Genomic DNA, 15000 nt, shown 5'->3' on the forward strand with positions numbered 1-15000 from the left:
TTTTTTTTTTAGCTCTCTAGTTATCTGTATATCTTTTTTTTTTTTGGGAGTTTGAAAATATTCGGGTTTGTTTGGTTTTTGGTTCTTTATTTACGTATTTATCTACTTTTTGTGAAATTAGAAACATTTAAGGATGATGATGTTTTTAGTTATCTAGTTACATATCTGCCTTTCGTTGCTAAGTTAGAAGGTAATTAAGTTTGTTTAATGGTTTTTAGTTCTATATGTATTTATTTGTCTTCTTTTTTGTCAAGTTAGAAACCTTTTCGGATTATGTGGTTTTTAATTGTTTATTTAGTAACTTATCTAATTATTATTGCCAAGTTACAGAAACTGTTCGGGATTGTTTGATGGCTTTTAGTCCCCTATTAATATTTTTCTTTTTTTTTCTTTTTTTGTAAAGTTAGAAAGCTTTTATTTCGTTGTGAAGAAAAAGACTAAAACATTTACATGATTCAATTAGCTTACTTATTATCTATTTTTCCCTTGCCCTGTCTCACTAACACAAAGCATCATCAACAACAACACAACAACAGCAATAATATTAAAGTTAATGACCCACTCAATTCATTTTTACTTTTCATACTTTTAACCCTCATTTTCTTTACTCTCGTTTCTTTCCCTTCCATAGTTTTTTTTTTCTCTTCTCTCCCGAACACATACAATAATAACAACAAATAATAACACTATAGTCAATTGGTCACAGTAGAGAAGGGAGCACAACACTAAAACATCAGCATGACTCTCGCAGTTCACCTGCCTGGCGAGCGACGCGTCCCCACCTGGTGTAATTAATTGAAATAATGCTAATTTTATAACCTGCCTCTAATTAACGATTCTGTCACCTGCTTTTGTTCCAGACTCTTTTATTTATTCCTTTTTATCATTTTCACCTTTGACTTTTAACTTTTTTTTTCTTTTTTTTTTTTTTTTTGCTGTCTCTCCGATCTCCTCTTCCTCCTCCTCTTCTTCTTCTTCTGTCACCTGTTTTGTTTCGGGTCTTTTATTATTTTTTTCTATTGTTTTCACCTTTGACCTTCTCTTTTTTTGGTGTCACTTTTTATCTTTTCCTCCTTTATTTCCCTTTTATCATTTTTCATCTACGACTTTTTTCCCCCCTTTTGGTTGTCTAATTTTATCTCTCTCTCTTCTTCTCTTTTCCTTTTCTCATTACTTTCATCTTCTTTTCCGTTTTTTTCTCATCTATTTTTCTCCTCTTCCCTTCTTTTTTTTTCCTTTTTGCTTTTTATTTTAGTATGTTTTATCTCCTCCTCCTCCTCCTCCTCCTTCTCTTCCTCTTTTTTTATTTTCATCTATGACTTTCTTCATTTATTTCCTTTCCTGTCAATTTTATTTTCTCTTTCTCTTATTTTCTTTCTTCCTATTTTCTTGTTTGATTAATAGTAACTGAAATATATATTCTCTCTCTCTCTCTCTCTCTCTCTCTCTCTCTCTCTCTCTCTCTCTCTCTCTCTCTCTCTCTCTCTCTCCTTCCCTTAATGACTGTCTTCCTCTCCCTCTCTTCTCTTTCGTCTTCATTTATCTCCTCTTTCTCTCCCCCTTCCATTTCTCTCTCTTTCTCTTCCTTCCATGGCTATTTTTCTCCTTTTCTCTCTTTCTCCCCACATTTCCTTCTCTCTCTCTCTCTCTCTCTCTCTCTCTCTCTCTCTCTCTCTCTCTCTCTCTCTCTCTCTCTCTCTCTCTCTCTCTCTCTCTTTATTCTCACATAATTCTTTTTCTTCCTCTTTTTCTCCATTATCTTTTAGTCCTTCGTTATTCCATTATTTTCTTCAATTTCTTTTCCTCATCCCTATTATTTCTTGTTTTTTTTATTAATTCTTTACTTTTTTTTCTCTCTCTTTTCAATCCACTATTTTTTTTTCTCTTTTGATTTACTTCTCCTCTTCTTTCTCTCCTTCACTTTATTCCTGTCTTTCAAGTTCCTCCATTTATCACCTTTTTCTGCTTCTCTCTCTGTCTCTCTCTCTCTCTCCCTCTGATCACTGTGGACTGGCAAGGATCAATGCATTAGTAAACACGTCTCTATGTTACCCTAAGTGTCTTTAAGTGACGTTGCTTCCTACCTACCAATCAAAACGCGAGGCGATCCCTGCGTCATAGCCTTCCGCCAATGAGGGAACGATAAGTACCTACGTCACGGATAAACGGACCAATCAGTAATGGTTTACTGGTGACGTCATTATTTTGCGGACCAATGAGCGTGAGTTTGTGTCCTGTACGTGAGTCTGGTGCAAAAAATACGTAGGTGAAACAAAACAGCATCGCGTGAGTGACGAAAGTAAGGGAATGAGGAAGGAAATGTATGTAAATAACCAAATAAATGATGTAAACAGATAATATTGCTATAAATATAAATAATGAAGGATAAATGAATGATTGCAATGAGTTTAAGATTAAAATAAAACGATATTTGAGAAAGAAATGCAAGGATGAATAAGGATATAAGGAATTGTATGTGAATAATTAGATAAAACGTGAAAATTGCTAATATGGCGATAAAAGTAAATAATAATGAACGAATAACTGTAGCGAGTTTCAGAGAAAATAAAAAAAATAGTTTAAGTGAAAAATAATGAATAATAATGAAAGGATTGATAACTGCAACGAATTTAAGTTAAGAGAAAATAAAAAAATATTAGTAAGAGAGAGAGAGAGAGAGAGAGAGAGAGAGAGAGAGAGAGAGAGAGAGAGAGAGAGAGAGAGAGAGAGAGAGAGAGAAAAAAAATGATCGTGTAATGAAGGTTAGGTAAGTTATTTTATCTTTTCACACACAAATATCATCTGTCACTCACTTTATTTTGCTTCATTGAATCGTAAATGGCGAGAGAGAGAGAGAGAGAGAGAGAGAGAGAGAGAGAGAGAGAGAGAGAGAGAGAGAGAGAGAGAGAGAGAGAGAGAGAGAGAGAGAGAGAGAGAGAGAAAATCAAGGCCACGAACCCAAAAGGGAAGGAATGATAACAAGTAACGAATGAGAGAGAGAGAGAGAGAGAGAGAGAGAGAGAGAGAGAGAGAGAGAGAGAGAGAGAGAGAGAGAGAGAGAGAGAGAGAGAGAAAAAAAAAATTGTTACAATATCACTCGCCTTTGATATTCCTTCCCCCACCCCCCTTCCTCTCACTCTCACTCTCCTTCTCCCTCTCCTTCCCCCTCTCTCTCTCCCTATCCACGTGGCACACCTGAGCAGAGCAGGTGTGTATCTCTCTCCCCTCTCACCTGTTTACTTTCCTTCACCTCCTTTGCATTATTTCTTCTTTATTTATCTCTTTCTTCATACGTTCTTTTAGTTTCTATCTTTTTCCTTCATTTGTGTGAGGAAAGAAGGAAGGAAGGAAGAGAGAAAGGATAGAAGGAAAAGGGATAGGAAGGAGGATGGAAGAAAAAAGTGGGAGGAAAAGGAGAAGGGACAGAAGAGGAAAGACGAGGAAGAAGGAAGAGGAAAGAAAGGATGAAAGGGAAGGTTTGTAAGGATAGAAGGAAAGGGACACGGATTGAAAGGAGGGAGGGAGGGAGGGAGGGAGGGAGAGCGGGAGGGAGGGAAGGAAGGAAGGACCGAAGGAAGGAAGAAAGGAAAAAGCACGAAGAAAGAGAGGAGGGAGGCAGGAAGGGTAAATAGAAGTTTAGGAAATAAGAGAAGGAAATAAGAATAGAGAGGAAAGAAAAAAATTAAGAGAAAGAAGAGAAGACTAGAGATGGAAGGGAAAGCAATAAAAGTAAAGAAGGAAAACAGAAAAGAAAAGAAAAAAAGGAGAAGAAAACAAGTTAGGATAGAAGAAGGAAAATAACAATAGATATAAGGAAAAGAAAGGAAAATAAAAAAGAAAAATAACAAAAGAGAGAAACAATAAATAAGGAAAAAAAAGAGCAAAACAAAATAAACAAACAACGAAGCAAGTTTTAGAGTCTGTGTGTGTGTGTGTGTGTGTGTGTGTGTGTGTGTGTGTGTGTGTGTGTGTGTGTGTGTGTGTGTGTGTGTGTGTGTGTGTGCCATCACCACCACTACCGCAACCACCACCGCCATTATCACTACCACACTCACCACCACCACCACCACCGTCATTACCACTACCACACTCACCACCACCACCACCACCATCACCAACACACATGTACTCCTCCTCACTGCCTGATCAACACTGAGTGAAGTGGCAGCAGTAGCGAGGAGGAGGAGGAGGAGGAGGAGGAGGAGGAGGAGGAGGAGGAGGAGGAGGAGGAGGAGGGAGGATAGATAAGGGCTGCGACCGATAGCGTCTGGTAAGCGAAGGACGAGAGAGAGAGAGAGAGAGAGAGAGAGAGAGAGAGAGAGAGAGAGAGAGAGAGAGAGAGAGAGAGAGAGAGAGAGAGAGAAAGGAAGATCTGAAGGAAGATTTACTAAGTCTTTTCCCTCATAAATTTTCATCGATATTCTCTCTCTCTCTCTCTCTCTCTCTCTCTCTCTCTCTCTCTCTCTCTCTCTCTCTCTCTCTCTCTCTCTCTCTTATCTCTATCTCTGTGTAATACCACGCCAAATGTTCTACTATAACGCAATACTGATTAGAGATAAGAGTGTGTGTGTGTGTGTGTGTGTGTGTGTGTGTGTGTGTGTGTGTGGGTGGGTGTGTGTGTTTGTCAAGGTGAGAGTAGAGAGAGGAAAAGAGAAGAGAGGGAGGCGGGAGGGAGAGAAGTTTGTGACACTACTAGCTTCAGCGGAAGGGAGAGAGAGAGAGAGAGAGAGAGAGAGAGAGAGAGAGAGAGAGAGAGAGAGAGAGAGAGAGAGAGAGAGAGAGAGAGAGAGAGAGAGAGAGAGAGAGAGAGAGAGAGGGGGGCATGTCTATTTCCGGTCGGTCATGATGTCATAGTGATAATTCTCGTTCGTATGTGTCCCCTGACCCTGACTTACACACACACACACACACACACACACACACACACACACACACGAACACTGCGGAAGAAAACTAAACACTAAACGAGGATTTGTGTTGTAAACTATGTACGTACTCTCTCTCTCTCTCTCTCTCTCTCTCTCTCTCTCTCTCTCTCTCTCTCTCTCTCTCTCTCTGGACAATGAGTTAAGTGGAGATTAAGAGGAGTGAAGTTAAGAGCATTATCTCCTCTTTCTCTCTTCATCATTTCTCTATTACTTTCTCTTTACTTTTATCATTAATTGTCGTTTTATTTCCCTTTCACCTCCTTGTTTTTATTCATTAACATAATGCTTATTTAATATTTATTATTAATGTTGTCATTATTATTATTATTATTATTATTATTATTATTATTATTATTATTGTTAATATTATTATTATTAATATTTCCTCTTACTATTCTTATTTTTCCTTAGTCATATTCATTTTACTTATTTATTCCTCTTTGTCTCATTCCTTCTCCTTTATCATTTATATTCACATTCTTTCTCTTACGTCACTTACTTTTGTTCTCTCTCTCTTACTTCCTCTCATTTCTTTGATTCTTCTCTTATCATCCCTCCCCCTCACTCCTCTTCCTTTAATCTATTTCCTCTTATTCTTTTCCCACTTATCTTACACTTTTATCGTCTTCTCATTCTTCCTATTTTATCATATCTCTCGCTGCCTCTTACCTTCATCACTTTATTCCTTTATTTCTTATCCCTCTTTCCTTTTCTCTCCCTTCTTTCTCATATTCTCCCTTTTACTTTTTTCCTTTATCTTCCCCTCTCCTCTTTATCACGTTCCATTACCTTCTTCCCATTATCACTACTCTCATTTCTCCTTTCCCTTCCTTTTCCATTACTCATCCCTCTTCATCATATTCTCTTCGCCTTATATTCCCTCTTTATCAAATTACATCTCCTTTTTTTCCCTTTCTCTCAACTCAAATCACTTGAAAAAAATGTAAATAAATGAATGAAACAATAAAAAAATAAATAAATATACCTCGGAAATATTCACAGGTGGGGCGCAGTATCCAGGTGAGTTGGGAGACAGGTAAGGTATTTTCAGGTGCAATTAATTAACCAACCCATTGAGACTTCGAGAGAAATGAAATCCGAGTGGTGAATATTTTAATGGTCGCAATATAAATATGTGGGGAGCACTTTACATCTTCCCTCTATTGAGTGAGAGGGAGAGAGAGAGAGGGAGAATATGCTCAGGTGTGTGCCAGGTAGGGAGGGAGGGAGAGGCAGGTGTGGCAAGACTTGGAAAGAGTGGGGGGAAGGAGGGTACGAATGAAAATAAATAAAAATGAGAGAGGGAGAGAGGAGGAACGCCAGGATGTGATGCAGAGAGGAGGAGAGTTGAAGGAATGGAGGAACAGAAAGGGAGGAGACAGGGATAGAAAGGAAAAGGAGAGAAGGAAGAAGAGAGAGGATTGGGGAGATTAGAGAATGAAGGGGAGGTGAAGGAGAATATGAAGGAAGGAGGGAAGGAAAGAAGGAAGGGAAAAAGAGAGGGAAAACAGGAAGTGTAGAAGCAACAACGCAAGGAAGGAGCAAGGAAAACAAAACAAACAAGAAAAAGAAAGGCAAGAAAGAAAATAAAGAAGACGAAGATAGAAAAGACAAGGTGGAAGATAAAAGGAGAAGCAAAATCAGCGACGTGTAAGAGAGAGAGAAGGAGAATGAATGAAAGGAGGAGGAGGAGGAGGAGGAGGAGGAGAACGTGTGGTTTAAGTGTGAAGGAGTGTGCATTGATAGTCATCCTCACACCTGTCCACACATCACCTATTGACACAGGTATACCGCGCGTGTCCACCTGGCTTGGGGTTAATTATGCTTGTTACCGCTCTCTCTCTCTCTCTCTCTCTCTCTCTCTCTCTCTCTCTCTCTCTCTCTCTCTCTCTCTCTCTCTCTCTCTCTCTCTCTGTGTGTGTGTGTGTGTGTGTGTGTGTGTGTGTGTGTGTGTGTGTGTGTGTGTGTGTGTGTGTGTGTGTGTGTGTGTGTGTGTGTTTTGCCACGTGTAGGTCTGATGGCTTCCTACAGCTTCCCTTACTTTCTTATGGTTTTGTTCTTGTGTGTGTGTGTGTGTGTGTGTGTGTGTGTGTGTGTGTGTGTGTGTGTGTGTGTGTGTGTGTGTGTGTGTGTGTGTGTGTGTGTGTGTGTGTGTGTGGGTGTGAGTGTGTGCGTGTGTGTGTGTGTGCAATGATGATAATAATAATAATAATAGCAATAATAATAATAATAATAATAATAATAATAATAATAATAATAATAATAATAATAATAATAATAATAATAATAATCGGTTTATTATTAAGGCAGTTTACAAACTGAAAATGTACAGAGAGGGTGGGGAAATACTTAACATTAATCCTAAAACTAAGACTAATCTAGAAGTGTGTGTGTGTGTGTGTGTGTGTGTGTGTGTGTGTGTGTGTGTGTGTGTGTGTGTGTGTGTGTGTGTGTGTGTGTGTGTGTGTGTGTGTGTGTGTGTGTGTGTGTGTGTGTGTGATGTAATCGGTCTGTATGTCAACTCTAATACGTACACGAGGCATTGTAATGATACGCACACACACACACACACACACACACACACACACACACACACACACACACACACACACACACACACACACACACATAATGAGATGTAGATTAATAGACGTACATCATAGATACATGCATTTACGTGAAGAAATTTCCTAACCTAACTTCACACACACACACACACACACACACACACACACACACAGAAAAAACAATGAATAAATAAAAGAAAACCCCCAAAAAATAACGAATATATTGATTAGCACGTCATGTCCAAGTGTGTGTGTGTGTGTGTGTGTGTGTGTGTGTGTGTGTGTGTATGTGTGTGTGTGTGTGTGTCACAGCTGATTGGGAAACAGGTGCAGCGGCGTGTACAAGCCAACAAGGACAAGGGAGGCGAGGTGAGGCAAGCAGGGACAAGTAGAAACAAGTGCAGGCATTAGTGTTTGTCTAGAGTCACCACACACACACACACACACACACACACACACACACACACACACACACCTTCTTACTGCAGCCTTCAAGTTGTGATACCATTTGTAGGTTGAAAGAAAGGTGGATGGAGACAGATGGGGAGGTAGATAGGGATAGACTGAGACAAATAGATAGGGAGAGAAGGATAGATTGAGATAAAGTGATGCGTAGATGGAGATATACCGAGATATATAGGTAGATAGGAGTAGATGGAGATATACTGAGATAGGTAGATAGGAGTAGGTGGAGATATACTGAGATAGGTAGACAGGGAGTAGATGGAGATATAATGAGATAGGTAGATAGGAATAGATGGAGATATACTGAGATAGATAGGTAGATAGGAGTAGATTGAGATAGATAGAAAGATTGGTAGAGATAAATAAATAGATACACAGACAGATAGCTACAGTAAGAGGGTAGATAAGTATGCAGGTAAATGAGACAGACTGATAAATAGATAGGAAGAAAAGTAGAGAGATAAAGATAGATTGATAGGAAAGCTTGTCATTTTTCGAAGATAGATAAAATGACTGATAGGTTGGGGGATTGATAACTAGATAAAGAGACAGATAGATAATTGAGTACGTACACAAACCTTGTAGATATATTCTTTAGTGTGTGTGTGTGTGTGTGTGTGTGTGTGTGTGTGTGTGTGTGTGTGTGTGTGTGTGTGTGTGTGTGTGTGTGCTTCACTTACATCAATACATCAAACATTCCAGCGAACGGAACTGAGAGCAAAGATAAACATCAATTTCCAAGAAGAATAATGTGTTGTACGTACGTATGTATGTATGTATGTATGTATAATAATAATCTAACTCAACCATACAGACCATACCAAAGCATACATGTTTGTGCATAAATACAGACCACAAATATATGCATGTTTACACTGGCAATGTTATGTATACTGGTCTAATGTTATCTTGTTATCAGTTCCAGCTTGGGATAACATTAGTGAGGGCGGAAATGTTACCCTCATTATCTCTGTTATTCTTATATGTGTTATTTTTGGTCAGTTCCAGCTTACGACAATATGTGAGAGGAATATTATTACCCTTGTTATCTCTAATCCTTGTTATTTTTGTTATCCTTATTTGTTATTCCTATTTGTTATCCTTGTTACCCCCTCTGTCATCCTTGTTACCTTCCCTGTGTGACGGAGAGTGATGGATCTGGTGTTAGGTGATGCGAGTGTGACGGAAACACCACAACCACGTCACCAGTTCTCTTTAGTGGACTTACAGGATTAGATTGTACTTAAAGAGATTTAGATTTCTTACTGCAGGATCAGATTGTGTTTAAAGGGATTCAGGTTCCTTACTGGACTAAAATAAGAGGGTTATATTCTGTCCTGGGCTAAATTCAGACGGTTAGATTATCACGAGGCTTTTAAGACTATTACATTCCGTGCTAGACTTCTCTGACAAGTTAAACTCCACACCAGAAACCAAAAATACACTACAAAATATACACTACGTAAAACTCACTACAATAAAAATTACACTGATTAAAACTTACACAAGACAGAATCTTAAAAAAAAAAAAAAAAAAAACTCACCAGAAAAAAAAACGGAATCTAAAACAAACAAAGCATAAAATTCACGAGAATAAAAAAAAAAAAAACACCGAAAACAAAATCTAAAAAAACAAACAAACAGACAAGCATAAAACACACACAAAACACACACACAAAAACACACACAACACTCACAAAAATCACGCAGCACCACACAGACAAGACGCCAAAGACGATTACATTTACGCAACATTCATTTACGCAACACACACCCAATCAAGAAGACCAGAGGATTCATCAACAACAAATAAAAAGACGACGCAGGAAGCTCCATTTCACGTCACTAACTCGGTGGAAACAATTTTAACGGAAGGCTGAATGACATTAATGACTTTCTGGTTCTGTTGTTTAAAGGGAGGACGATTAGCTGTTTGAGTTTTAAAAGGTAACTTATTGTATTTTGCAGCTCAGTATTGTTAAATGGGGTAATTGAGGTCTTTCTTAACGGGTTGGTGGTTTGCTATTGTTTTGCTGTGGATGGGCTGATGGGAGGTAATGTTGGTTGTGTGTTCATTTAAAGGGTATTGTGGGTGGTGGGTCGGTTGGGTTGGGCTGGGAAAGGTTAGGTTTTAGAAGTTATTAGAGTTATTGGTTAGGTTTAGTTGGATTGGGTTAGAAAAGGTTGGATTAGGCTGGGTTGGGTTAGGTTAAGTTATATTGGGTTGGAAAAGATTAGGGTGGGTTATTCTGGCTAGTTAGATTAGGGTGGTGAGGTCAACTTACAACGAGAGGAAATTATCCACGAAGAAATTATTCAGAAAGGGGAAAACATACCAGGGGGAAAAATGACCAATGTATAAATATGCCCAGAGAAAATAGTTACAAAAAAAAAGACATCAAAAAACTTCCACGGAATACAAAAATAGCGAAAAAAAAACCTTACAACCACACGTATCAAAAGAACAGTAACAGGTGAGGCTCAGGTGTTCTGTTACAGTGTGTGGTAGTGATGGTGGTGGTGGTGGTGGTGACATCTGGTGGCGAACAACAACCCTCCTCTTTTCCCACTTAGACAACTAAACAGGTGCACAAAGAACAGGTATTAGTGTAGAAAGAGGAAACACACACACACACACACACACACACACACACACACAGCTACTCCTTCATTCTAAAGGTTTACAAAAAGATGCAAGGAAATGAGATAGGAGAGAAGGTTGAAGGAAAAGACACGAAGAGGTGAAGAGCTAAGTGGAAATAACACGATGGGGTACAAAAGGAGAAGAGAGATTAAAGGAATGAGGGAAGGAGAGGAGAGATTGAAGGAAAGGGAAGGTTGGGTGAGATGAGGTGAGAAGTGGAGTAGAGAGAAGCGAGAAAAAGTGAGAACAACCGAGAGGAGAGATTGAGCATGAAAAGGGCAGAATAAATGAAGAGAAAACAGGGTAAAACAGGAGAAGAGAAAGGAGGATAATAAGAAAGAATAAAACAACAATAAAAAGGAAGAAAACACAATTTTTCAAATTTCTCAAATTCCCCCCTCTCTCTCTCTCTCTCTCTCTCTCTCTCTCTCTCTCTCTCTCTCTCTCTCTCTCTCTCTCTCTCTCTCTCTCTCTCTCTCAGTCGGCGAAGAAAGAGATATGAATCCGACAGAACACTGATAACGGAACAGATAAGCAAGCAAACAAACCCACTTTGTACTGACAGGAGATAACACACGGGACTTGGAACTATACTGCTGCTACTATTACTACTACTACTGCTGCTACTACTACTACTACTACTACTACTACTACTACTACTATTGCTCCCACCACTGCTGTTACTACTACTACTACAGCTGCTACCGCTATTACTATTATTACTGCTTGCTGTTCTCTCTCTCTCTCTCTCTCTCTCTCTCTCTCTCTCTCTCTCTCTCTCTCTCTCTCTCTCTCTCTCTCTCTCTCTCTCTCTCTCTCTCTCTGTGTGTGTGTGTGTGTGTGTGTGTGTGACTACAAACTCATAACAGTCATGCAAATCCGCTCACAACACACACACACACACAGACAAAACAGTTTCCCTTCCTTGTAGAAGCAGCAGCACCACCACCGTAACTAACAGCAGTGCAAGAGATATGCACGTAAATCTTGTCTTATCTAATGTAAAAATCTCTAATCGAGAGAGAGAGAGAGAGAGAGAGAGAGAGAGAGAGAGAGAGAGAGAGAGAGAGAGAGAGAGAGAGAGAGAGAGAGAACGTAAACGAAAAGGAAAACATAGAAAATAGTAAGATAGAAAGTAGAGAAGAAGTGAATGTTGAAGATAATTAAGGAAAGAAAAATATATAAAACTCAAATAAAAAAGACCGTAGAAAAGAGTAAAATACAAAATTAAAAGTAGAAAACTGACAAAAAAAACACGAATAACAAAGAATAAAATATGAAACATCAAATTTTAATAAATTATATATATATATATATATATATATATATATATATATATATATATATATATATATATATATATATATATATATATATATATATATATATATATATATATATATATATATATATATATAAGAAAAAAGTTACAATATAATGTATGTTATTACATTACACTTAATCGTCCTACACCAGATGGTTACCAACACTTGCTAACTGCCTATCTAGTAATTACCTTGTCAGCTCTCAAGGCAGTTAATTTAGCACAGTGCAACACACACACGCACACAGAGAGAGAGAGAGAGAGAGAGAGAGAGAGAGAGAGAGAGAGAGAGAGAGAGAGAGAGAGAGAGAGAGAGAGAGAGAGAGAGAGCAATAAAAAGGGAGACGGAAAGAGATTAAAAAAAGAAAATATGAAGGAAGAAAAAGGTTAGGATGAAAAAAAAAAGAAATTTAATTTAGCACAGTGCAACACACACACACAGAGAGAGAGAGAGAGAGAGAGAGAGAGAGAGAGAGAGAGAGAGAGAGAGAGAGAGAGAGAGAGAGAGAGAGAGAGAGAGAGAGAGAGAGAGAGCAATAAAAAGGGAGACGGAAAGATTAAAAAAAAAATATGAAGAAAGAAAAAGGTTAGGATGAAAAAAAGAAATACCAAACAAAAGTAGGAAAAAGACAAAAAACGAGAGAGAGAGAGAGAGAGAGAGAGAGAGAGAGAGAGAGAGAGAGAGAGAGAGAGAGAGAGAGAGAGAGAGAGAGAGAGAGAGAGAGAGAGAGAGAGAGAGAGAGCACTTCCAACCTACTTAGCTGGACAAAAAACAACACACACTCACTACTGCAGTTGTTCAAGACACCGACGAAGGCGCAGAAGGGAGAATACTTGAGGCGAGGGACGAGAGGGCGCGGCTTACGAGAACAACGAGAATGCTGGAACACTGACGGAGGCGCTGGAGAGACAACGAGACACCAAGAGATGGGAAAGAGAAAGAGATTGAGAGAAAGAGAGAGGGAGAGAGAAGGATAAGAAGAGGTAGCTAGACTGACACTGAGAGAGGAAGCCGCCCTGAACTACACCGTTTCTCTCTACCTGCGCGTCTGAGGGAGGGTTGCCACACATACACACGCACTCACACGTACACACACACACACACACACACACACGGACACCTGTTGCTCCTCCCCCGCAGGTGTTTGTGCAGGTGTGGAACGCGGCATGATAAGGGACCAGGGTTTATTTCAACACTGCAACTTTGCGTTAAGTTTGTTGTGTGTGTGTGTGTGTGTGTGTGTGTCGAGGGGTGAGTGACGGAACCATGTGCGTGAGTCTTGCTGCGCTGGCTGGTTTGATTTGGTTTGGTTTGGTTTGGTTTGGTTTGTTGTTGGTGGTGGTGGTGGTGGTGATGGTGTTGTTGTTGTTGGTGGTGGTGGTGGTGGTGTTTTTATTGCTCTTAGGTATCTGTAGCGAAATTGATAAGTAAAGTAGGTAGTTAAGTACCCAATGAATTACCTAACATATGATATACTAACCAACCATCCAACTAACTTCCCAACCAATTACCCAACCAAGCACCAACTAGCCAACAAACAAACTCATTAACTTATGAGTGACCCCTCCAAAAAAAAAAATAAAAAAAAAAAAAAAAAAAAAAATAATAATAATAATAATAATAATAATAATAGATAAAAAAAATAAAAAAAAACGTTTCGGTGTATATGCAAATTTAAGTCGACAAATGTTCCGAAACCTAAGAATCTGAATCCAATAAATGTTTCGAAGCTCACTGACTCGAGCCTTCTATGGCAAGTTAGCAAATATGAAACAAGGTTATTTATTTATTTATTTATTTTCTTGTCAGAATTATATAGTTTTCATTTATGATTTTATAGTAACAAAAACAAACACGTCAAAGATTTCCTACTAATGAGTATATATATATATATATATATATATATATATATATATATATATATATATATATATATATATATATATATATATATATATATATATATATATATATAATTTTTCTTTTGTTACTAGAAAAACGAAACAAAAATTATTATATATTTTCATAACAGGGGGGTTCTGGCCAAATCAGTCCCGGAGTAAGTTACGAACCATTTGAATTCCGAATCCACTGCCACACAGAATTCGAAGCTTCAAATAGAGAAATCCGAACCAAACCTAACCGAACCCTTGTATTGCCCTGTCTGTTGGTTCTAATTTCACCGAGTTTCGACAAGTGGTTCACAGATGGAGCTCGACTCACTGCTCAGTTCGGGATGGTTCAATACTGCTTCACTGCTTCACTTGCTTCAATTCGTTGTTTAGGTGCAGGAAAACAGTGTTTTTATTTGTGTTGCTGAGATGTAGGGAATAAAAAAGGTATTTGTAGTAGTAGTTGTTGCTGTTGTTGTTGTTGTTGTTGTTTTGTGAAAAAAAAAATGTTGGATGAATGTTTGACTTGAATGATTTGAAGTGATTTGCACACAGCGTGATACGAACGATGGCTCTCTCTCTCTCTCTCTCTCTCTCTCTCTCTCTCTCTCTCTCAGGAAATGCTATTCAAACAACATCAAATTACGCTACAGAGAAAGAGAGAGAGAGAGAGAGAGAGAGAGAGAGAGAGAGAGAGAGAGAGAGAGAGAGAGAGAGAAATTGCTTTTTTTCAGGTCTATAAGAGAGAGGCAACACTTGGCAGGTTCTGTACATTAACTGGATGGTGCCTCTCTCTCTCTCTCTCTCTCTCTCTCTCTCTCTCTCTCTCTCTCTCTCTCTCTCTCTCTCTCTCTCTCTCTCTCTCTCTCAGCCACATAACACTTCTGGATATGCAAATTCACAGCAAATGCTTCTGCAAGACGCCCATTATTCCTTCAACACGAGGAATGATCAGCAAACACTCTCCTGTGTGTGTGTGTGTGTGTGTGTGTGTGTGTGCGTGTGCGTGTTGTAGTGATTGTGATTGTGGTGGTAGAAGCAGTAGTAGTAGTTGAGTGATTGATTGATTGGTTTAGTAGTTGTAGTAGTAGTGGTAGTAGTGGTGGTGGTGGTCGTGATATAAAAAAGTAAATTTACATATTTCTTTATAGTAGTAGTAGTAGTAGTAGTAGTAGTAGT

The 15000-nt window shown here is 38.6% G+C and overlaps 1 protein-coding gene across 14 annotated transcripts in view; it reads right to left on the minus strand.

The window, feature by feature from the left end:
- LOC135090073 (putative polypeptide N-acetylgalactosaminyltransferase 9) overlaps window positions 1-15000 on the minus strand; it is a 119608-nt gene that overhangs the window by 78235 nt on the left and 26373 nt on the right. For 6 of the 14 annotated variants that reach the window (XM_063986372.1, XM_063986366.1, XM_063986356.1 and 3 more), the window contains exon 1: window positions 4095-4162. The exons of 4 other annotated variants lie outside the window; for them this stretch is intronic. The gene's annotated coding sequence lies outside the window, so the exon portion shown is untranslated. Of the gene's footprint in view, window positions 1-4094; window positions 4163-12715; window positions 12976-15000 lie in introns of those variants that run through there. 4 more of the 14 variants (XM_063986371.1, XM_063986365.1, XM_063986358.1 and 1 more) reach the window with 3 other exon arrangements.

Source organism: Scylla paramamosain, chromosome 34 (genome assembly GCF_035594125.1).
Source record: "Scylla paramamosain isolate STU-SP2022 chromosome 34, ASM3559412v1, whole genome shotgun sequence".
Classification (NCBI taxonomy): Eukaryota; Metazoa; Arthropoda; class Malacostraca; order Decapoda; family Portunidae; genus Scylla; species Scylla paramamosain.